At 41.4% G+C, this 8,848-nt stretch overlaps 1 protein-coding gene across 3 annotated transcripts in view; it reads right to left on the reverse strand.

The window, feature by feature from the left end:
• The window catches only part of SLC11A2 (solute carrier family 11 (proton-coupled divalent metal ion transporter), member 2), a 52,344-nt gene that overhangs the window by 22,858 nt on the left and 20,638 nt on the right, over positions 1-8,848 (reverse strand). The window contains exon 1 of one of the 3 annotated variants that reach the window (XM_008568983.1): positions 8,622-8,691. The exons of the other annotated variants lie outside the window; for them this stretch is intronic. The gene's annotated coding sequence lies outside the window, so the exon portion shown is untranslated. Of the gene's footprint in view, positions 1-8,621; positions 8,692-8,848 lie in introns of those variants that run through there. 3 annotated transcript variants of the gene reach the window in all.

The following is an 8,848-nucleotide window of genomic DNA, read 5'->3' on the forward strand; positions in this document are numbered from 1 at the left end:
ATTTGTGGGAGCTAAAAATAAATAAATAAATTCACACACACACACACACACACACACACACAAAAAAAAAAACGGGGGGGGGGAAGAAGATATAACAACTACAATTCCTTGAAGTTGATACGACAAGCAAACAGAAAGGACATTGTTGGGTGGGAGGGAGGAGAGGGAGGAGGGAAGGAGGTTTCAGTAATGGCCCACAATAATCAACCACATTGTATATCGACAAAATAAAAATATAAATAAATAAATAAATAAATAAATTTTTAAAAAGTAAATTTCCTTCCTATCTAAAATAAAATAAAATAAAAAATACAAGAAGTCTGGTCTTCTCTCTGCAATCTCAAGAATGTATTATTCAAAGGGCTGGTCAGTTAGCTTAGTTGGTTAGAGAGTGGTGTTAATAACACCACAGTCAAGGGTTCAGATCCCCATATCAGCCAGCCACCAAAAATAAAAACAAAAACGAAAAAAAAAGTATTCCAAGAGAGAAAATGGATTCTAGACTCCAACTTTCTCAAAGCTTTTAGTCAGCACATTATAAGCTCCATTTATACACTCCACTGTTTGCAGTGTCTACAGAACAAAACTAGGGCAGGGAATAGAAAGGGTCAGTTGTGCTTAGTGTACTGCACAGTATTTAAGTCTCTGCAAAAATTTATGACCCATACGGAGGCAGTAAGTTAATATTAAAACGGTTTTGTTCTCTAGGACTGTACCACCAGGCCTTTTCAGTCATTTCATTACATCAAGGAAAAAGATCCAAAGTTAAGACACAAGAAACCAGAATAACCCAGCAATACTTTGATAATTATGATTTAATACTGCTTTGATATTCTAGTTCACTCCAACCATAAAGTGTCACCTTCTCTTAAACCCAATAAGTTTCCTCCTATCAAACAGTGATCAACAGAAAAAATAGGCACTCACGGTTAAATGTAATGACTACTTTATCCCATACCTTATCAAAAGTTTAAGACGGTTTACAAGATAAAAATGCTAATAAAATTACACCTTCTGTCTAAAATTTCAAAAGTCCTTTGATCCAGCAATTCCAACCCTAAGAATGTGTCCTAAAGAAACACTCACACAAGGAAATATGTGCAAGAATATTTACCACAGCATTGTTTGTAGTATCAAAAGACTGAAAACAACCTGGTATTAGTAGGGGACTGTTTAAACAAACTACGTACATAGGAGAGAACACCATGCAGCCATTATAGAGAAGACAGATGTACATGTATTGGCTGCAAACAATCTCCAATATATGCTGTCAAGTGAAAAACAAAACAATTTATTGAACAGTGTGCTATCATTTACGTAGCAAAAAGAAAAAAAAGGAGAACATACATATATGTACATGTGTAGACTATCTCCAAAGGACAAACCAAAAACCGGTAGTAACAGCTGTTCCTTAAGAAAAGAAAGGAGGGAGGGAGCACAAACAAGGTCAGATGAAAGGAAGAGCTCTCACTGAATATACACTGTACATACCTTTTTCTACTTCAAAAGAAAAGTTTTACCATGTACATGTTTTTTGTTTTGTTTTGTTTTTAAATTTAAAGCTCATATGGATTCACTCAGCTTCTCAGCAAACACATCAGACATATTCAGTTGAACTCTCTCTGATAAAGCTGCAATGGATAATCAGAGATCTGCAGCTGTATAGTTGGCAGGCGTTTATTGCCTTAGGTTTAATTTATTACTAGTTTGTCTTATTGCCAAAATAGCCATGCTCTGAAATTACGATTTCTGAATTTCACCTGAATGCAAAGAATTAGAAGCCCCATTCTTGGGGAAGCATTTCCTAACCCCTCCTCCATGTTCCCGCAAAGCACCCGCTGCCTACCAATAATATTGCTCTTATCACATTGTCTTGAAATCATCTTTTCCTTGGTACTATTCTTGCAACTTTTATGCAAGTCTGAAATTATATGAAAATTAAAAGTTTCCCCCAATACACATACTACCTGTAATAAATTCTAACATTTAATTATAATAATTCTGTGTTCTCAGCTTTTAGAAGAACTCTGGAAGAACAATTTGGATAGCCCAAACCTGTTTTAAAAACTGCCCCCAAGAGAGTTTGAAATACTGAATATTAAAACATACAACTTTAACTTAAAATTTTTTTCCCTATAGTTAAAAAAATTTGAGTTGAAAATCATTTGTTTTCTTATAGAATTCCCCTAGAGAGAAAAGGCACTAACAACCATTTCACTAACTTTAGAGTTGAAAAGGCCTCCCTAAAATTAATTGTAAGATTTAAAGAGAAATTTTTTTGAACATAGTCCTCTAATTCTTTCCCCCTTTTTTCCTCACTTTTCCCATCTCAATAAAATCAAGGATAGTATTGCACAGGAAAAGAACGTCCATAGAGGCAACCAGAAAGGTGTTTGCATGGAAGTAACCGATTAATGAGAGCAGGAATGTTTAAAGCTAAATGGCAAAGCCACTTACGCCCCTTGCTGCTATCCTCAGACACTGTTCACTGCCAGAGACATGCTGGTGACAAAGTGGAAACTGCCAGACGCACAGATCAAGGCTTTAAAAAAATGATACTCAAGTGTTTATTAGAGAACAGCAAGGAATTGTAATTTTTTTTTAAAAAATTCCATTTGTCCTAAAGAAAATGTAAAAATTTCCAGATCCTTCTAAAATTCTCTTTTCCCTAAACGTTTACTTTAAGGCTAAAGTGCTTGTTAGTCCAACTAAACCACTACTATTAACCTAACACCTATGTTGTATAAGATGTTCTTCATCAAGTTGAGCTTCTGCCATTTGGATGACTGGGAGTCAACAAAACTCCTCTTGAAAGATTCAAGTGGTGCAAACAGAGCTAATTGTCTTCTGAACCCTATTTATTTCAATAAGAAAGATTACTAGTCACTTTTTTTTTAAACAGGCGATCATTACTTCCTCTATTTTTCCATTCTAGGTCAATGAAGAAGTATTATTTTTCTGAGTCCATCAAGGATATCCACCCAATTAGTTCTAAAACTCAATCTGACCCAATTGGAGGTGAGGGGAAAGAAACAGCTTAGAAAAGCCACATGAATTTCCAAGATATTCTTGAGGATGTGAACTTTCAGATTGTTTTCTAAACTGGGTTAAGTTTATCTTATTTTTCTTTTATTAAAATTATTTTGATTTAAAAAATAATAAAATGAAAAAACTCAGGTTGAAAACTCTGGTTATATTTACTTCATGACAGAAGAAACAAAGTGAAAAGCCCTTCTGGTAAGTGTTAGTTTAGGAAAAAGGCCTTGAGGCTGGTCTGATGGTAGTGTATTCCCAGAACTTATTAACACTAATGTCACTAAAGCTGGTACAGAACCCGCCACTGCTAAATTTGACTGTCTTTAAAAAAAAAGAAAAAGAAAGAAAAAGGCCTCAAAACTCTAATCCTCTCTACCTATGTGGGTCATATTAGAATGTCTTTAACCGAAAGCCACACAAACACACCCAGTTCATAAAGTACAAACAGTGCTGCTATTGTGCAATGTGCTTAACATGAATCAGGGCCTCTGTCTCTGTCTCTCTCTGGCAAAATGGCCATTGAGATACTAGCTTAGACTGTTCTTCCTTTTGCTAACTTTGCATGCCATAGTAACAATCTCAAAATTGGAGACATCTTACTTAGCCACAGAACTATAATTTCAACTCAACATCAAGTTTGCTGTTTCTCACTTGAGCTGGATTTTGACTCTGTTTTGTAGCTGAAAGAAAAACCTGACATTTCTTTATGTGCAGATAAAGAGAGAAGAAAAAGAGAACATATTAAGAAGCAAGAACAGGACACAAGGAGTAAGATGTGAGGAGGAAGAGTACAAGTGATAATGAAACCGGCTGTCTGGGTGTCAAAGACGATAAGTTAGGAGAAATGTGGCCAGGTTGTCAAGAAGTACTCATCTTTTTTTTTTTTAAAGAGGAATAGGGACAGAGCAGAGGCTACAGGCACTACAGGCACCACAGGGTCACTCTCAGCCGCCTCCCCCAAGAAGTGCTGATCCTTTAGGCAAAAATATCATGCATCAACCAGAGACTTCGGAATTAGAAAGGCCTTGTACCCATTAAAGAGAACTCTTCACCTTCTCTGCTTAGTGCCCTGGAGGCTTAAACAGCTTCCAAACCTCTCTGACTGCTCACATGTCAGAGTCACTAAACTAAAGCCTTACTTCTAGTGACTATAGTTTGGTCTTTGTTCCTCCCAACTCTCAGTGTGAGCTTCCTCCAAACTTACTCCTACCCAGAATTTACAGCGGTATGTTTTCCTTTAGGGGACAAACCTGGCCTCCTGGCCTGACACCTCTATCCTGAAACATAACTCCAAGCTCTGTGAACAAATTCAAAGATCCCTCTCTACTGGAATAAGAAAATCCCTTATTAAACAAGTCCATACCTACTACTTGCCTCAGAAAAAATGTTGTTGTTGTTGTTTTTTTTTTCCTTTTTGTCTTTTTTTACTAACCGGTAATGGGATCACAACCCTCGGTGTCGCCCCCGTACTGGGGACCGGCAACGGGATCGCAACCCTGGGTGTCACGCCTGTACTGGGGACCGGCAACGGGATCGCAACCCTCGGTGTTGCGCCTGCACCGCGCTCAGCCAGTGTGCGGGAACCGGTCTTCACATGGGATCCCAACCCTCCGCGGGAGCGCACTCCCAAGCGGCACACTCTCCAGTGCACCACCGGGCTGGCCCAGAAAAAATGTTTTATCCTCATACTTGCTTAAGTAGCTTTTCTCTGGCAATTTTCTTTTCTTTTCTTTTTTTGTGGCTGGCTGGTACGGGGATCATAAATCCATGACTTTGGTGTTATAAGGCTGCGCTCTAACCAACTGAGCTAAACGGCCAGCCCTGCCTTTACAAATACGAGGAATGATTATTAGATTACATTCAACCCATTTATTCTAATGACAGATATTGGCCACCAAACGTACATTGACCTTAATAATTTTAAGTACATATTTTCCTCAACATTCCTTTTCTTAAAACAAAGAAAAATTACTCATATATGTAAAGCCAGACAACACATACAAGATTCACCAGCCTCATAACATGCCTCCTTCTGTTCTTTGGAACCTAATAAAATTTTGATATTTAACTTGTATCCTTCTCCTTTGATTAACTAGGAGTTTTAACGGATACCAGATTATGAGAGATGACACCAAAACAAACAAAAACCCCAAACAAGATGACCTACCAGCAATAAGCAAAAGGACAAGACTGAGAACTCTAATTTCCCAATCTAAATCTTTACTGAAAACTTTGGTCCCTACACTAAAAAATGTAAATTACTCTGACCTGAAGTTAAATGTGGGAGAGAAGTTAGACAATAAGTACATTTTTGTCATCCTGGACAACTGTTTTATATTCCATTCTGATTTCATTAAAATATATTTCATAATACATACATGTAATTTTCTTACCCAGGATATTTCTGATGATACCCTGAGGGCTCTTCTTGGTGTCTCCAGGGGCCAATTAATGTTAATTGTTCAGTAAATGTCTGTTAAATTATAAAAAGAATAAATGGCACCCAAACAACAAGGGTCTAGGTCTTCTAACTCATTATATGCTGCCCATTCAAATGCCCCTGCCTTTTCCAAAACATTTCATTCAAACTATGAGACTCACAGAGATGATAATGATGACAATATTAGCATGGCAGCCTTCCCTTTCTGCCTCAAACACACTCAACTCTTTAAAGATGTCACTCCTTTGCCTCCTTATTCAAGCACAAATAGAGAGGTTTCAAAGACACTGTCCTGCACACTCACCAAGCCAACATCTAACTTTCAACCCTAAAGAATTATTAAACAACCTTATTCCAAAGCTAAATAAACTAGGGCTGGATGATTAGCTCAGATGGTTAGAACATGGTGCTGATAACACCAAGGTCCAGGGTTCAATCCCTGTACCTACCAGCTGCCAAAAAAAGGAAAAAAGAAAAAAACACAAAAACAAACAATAAATAACCAAATTTACACCATCTGTACTTCAGCCAAATCTGGCCAGCATGCTGCTGCAGTAAGCAGTGTTCTTTTTCATATATTCAAAGTTTCTCATTTTGTAAGTAGTTCCTAGTAATGCTAGGAGTATAAATAGCAGCATCCTTGCTTGAAAGGGGAGAACTAGAAAACAAAAGAGTCTTCACTGGTTTCCCCAGACAGCACCAAGAGAATTTAAGAGGGATTTTTTTTTTTTTTTGTCTTTTTTTGAGACCGGCGGCACCGCGCTCAGCCAGTGAGCGGTGACCGGCCATCCCCATATAGCATCCGAACCCGCAGCGGGAGCGCTCCTGCGCTCCCAGCGCCGCACTCTCCTGAGTGCGCCACGGGCTCGGCCCTTAAGAGGGATTTTTTTTTTTTTTTGTCTTTTTTTGAGACCGGCGGCACCGTGCTCAGCCAGTGAGCGGTGACCGGCCATCCCCATATAGCATCCGAACCCGCAGCGGGAGCGCTCCTGCGCTCCCAGCGCCGCACTCTCCTGAGTGCGCCACGGGCTCGGCCCTTAAGAGGGATTTTTAAGCCCATAGGAAGGGCATAAATCCATCTGCAGACATTTGTATATATGTCCATGAAGAGGTAGGGAATAAAGATGTCTTTGATGCAACAGCACCCACCCAAGCTCCTAGCACTGAAAGTTAAACAGAAAACATCCTACTTTATGGACACTATTCTTTAACCTTCACTTCACTGAATCAAAACTAAACCAAGTGGCCAGCCAGTTAGCTCAGTCGGTCAGAGCGCAGCTTTGTAACATCAAGGTCATGGGTTTGGAGCCCCATAACATCCAGCGGCCCCCCGCCCCCAAAAACCAAAAACGAAACAAAAAACTGAACCAAAGCTAAGTAGCTCTGTAGAGTAATTCAAGGGACCACCGCTGATTTCCTAACAGTATAATAAGATTAGATTCATATCAAGGTTCCCCATTCCTTAGCAAGAAGCCAACCTGCCCAGAAATTCCCCTCCCAAGTCCCACAACCATTCCGGAAACATAAGAAACCAAGTATGCTGCAATCACGGCCTTTTTGGTATTGGGTCCAAAATAAACTGCTTAGGCCAAGCAAGAATGTGAACTTCATATTGTCCAATGAAAAAGTAAACAACCAAAGTTCTCAGGTTTCATTTACCTAACACAGCCACTACAGTAAATAACCTGGTATAATTATAGTTTCCAACCTTATTTAATAAAACACCCACCAGAAAACCTCTGAGTCACATGTAATTACACTATACCCTCAGATCAAAGTTAATGATGTGGATGAAAAGCAAAGACGTAAGGGTTCACTGGCAATGTACAGGGAGTTCTGAGGAAAGGATAAGTAATAAGGTCAGAATTCATCAGTTTAGAATATTTAGGGGGGAAAAAGGCACATGTAGGTAATGATAACAAATACTCCTACATGTTGGGAATTGTTCTAAGCACTTTATGTGTATTAACTAATTTAATACTCACCAACAACCCCATAAGATTGACCTTATTATCAATCCCCATTTTAAACATATGGAACAAAAAAGACAGAGTCTAAGCAACTTGCTCAAAGGTTTACACAGCCAAGAAGTGATGCAAACTGGTCAGGCATAAAATTCCACAGAAGCCTGATAAACATAACTCCTGCTGGTTTCACCAACATTCACTAAAATTATGGCCAGCAAGTTTCTAGAAGTGCATCTTCCCTTCCCGGGTTTTCCTTCCGAATAATTTTTGCTTTCCACTTTAAAAAGATGTCACATTCCTTTAACTTCATAATACCCTTTTGAATGCAGTGGACAATATGAGAATGTCTTCATTTTACACATGGGAAACTCAAGCCTGGGTTCGACTTCTCCCTTAATGATGCTTTTTGAAGTAGACTGATATATGAAGCAGAGAATAAATATGGGGAAAACAAAAAGGGAAAAGGAAAGGCGGAATATCACAAAGTAAGCGATTGCTTTAAAAGTAAGGACATATGAAATCAAACAGCTAGAGAGCATCCATCCCACTTACAGATGGTGGGCAATATGCCCCTACAGAAATACCCATCTCCCAGAGCCTGTAATACAAAGGGGCCCTTGGAGCTGCACAAATAGCTCTAAAACCAATCTACACGCAAGTACTGAGCGGTTCGACAGGCCCTTCACACGGAAGGCGCTCCATGGATGTCAGTTGAACTAAAAGGAGTTTTTTGTTGAAGTGGGGCGGCAGGAGACCCCAGAGAGCGGACGGGACCCCAGAAGACCTTGCCCTGTGCCCGTCGGCCTATGCCGCAGCGCACCCTCATCATAGGTCCTGCGAGCTATCAAGTACGGCTAGGGGTTGCCATCTGTCCTAGGCCGCGGCTGGAAAGGGGTGAAGCCCCGCGACCTCTGGAGTTCGTTCCCCGGCCCCCGCTCCCGGCGCCGTCCTCTTGGTTTTCCTTTGAATAACGCGGCTCCATCCGCTCCCCGGACCCGCGCCAGGGTCCTCAGGCCCTCCCTGCCCGCACCTGCCTCGCGTTCCCGCACGGCGCGCTGGTGCTCCACACCGTCCCCGGAGTCTGCACCCCAAGGCTGACCCTCCAGCCGCCCTGCGCACCTCCCCTCCGCAGAAAGCCGAGGACCGTGACCCCTGACCTCGCCTGCCCCTTGCCTTACCGGCTCGCGCACCACCAACAGGCTACCCCCACGCCAGCGGGTCCATATCCAGGGAGCCAGCGTCAAGCCGGCCAACCCCTTCCCTCCCGGCGATTGGCCGACAGGACGGCGGCCGCGCATTCTTATTGGCTGGATTCCCCGCAGCGGCGGGCCGCGCAGCCCGTCCACCGCGGGCCCAGGCTCCGCCCACGCCGAGGCCAGGCTGGGGCTGGACCCGGGCGGCCCCG

This window comes from Galeopterus variegatus, unplaced genomic scaffold, assembly GCF_000696425.1.
Source record: "Galeopterus variegatus unplaced genomic scaffold, G_variegatus-3.0.2 Scaffold455, whole genome shotgun sequence".
Lineage (NCBI taxonomy): Eukaryota > Metazoa > Chordata > Mammalia > Dermoptera > Cynocephalidae > Galeopterus > Galeopterus variegatus.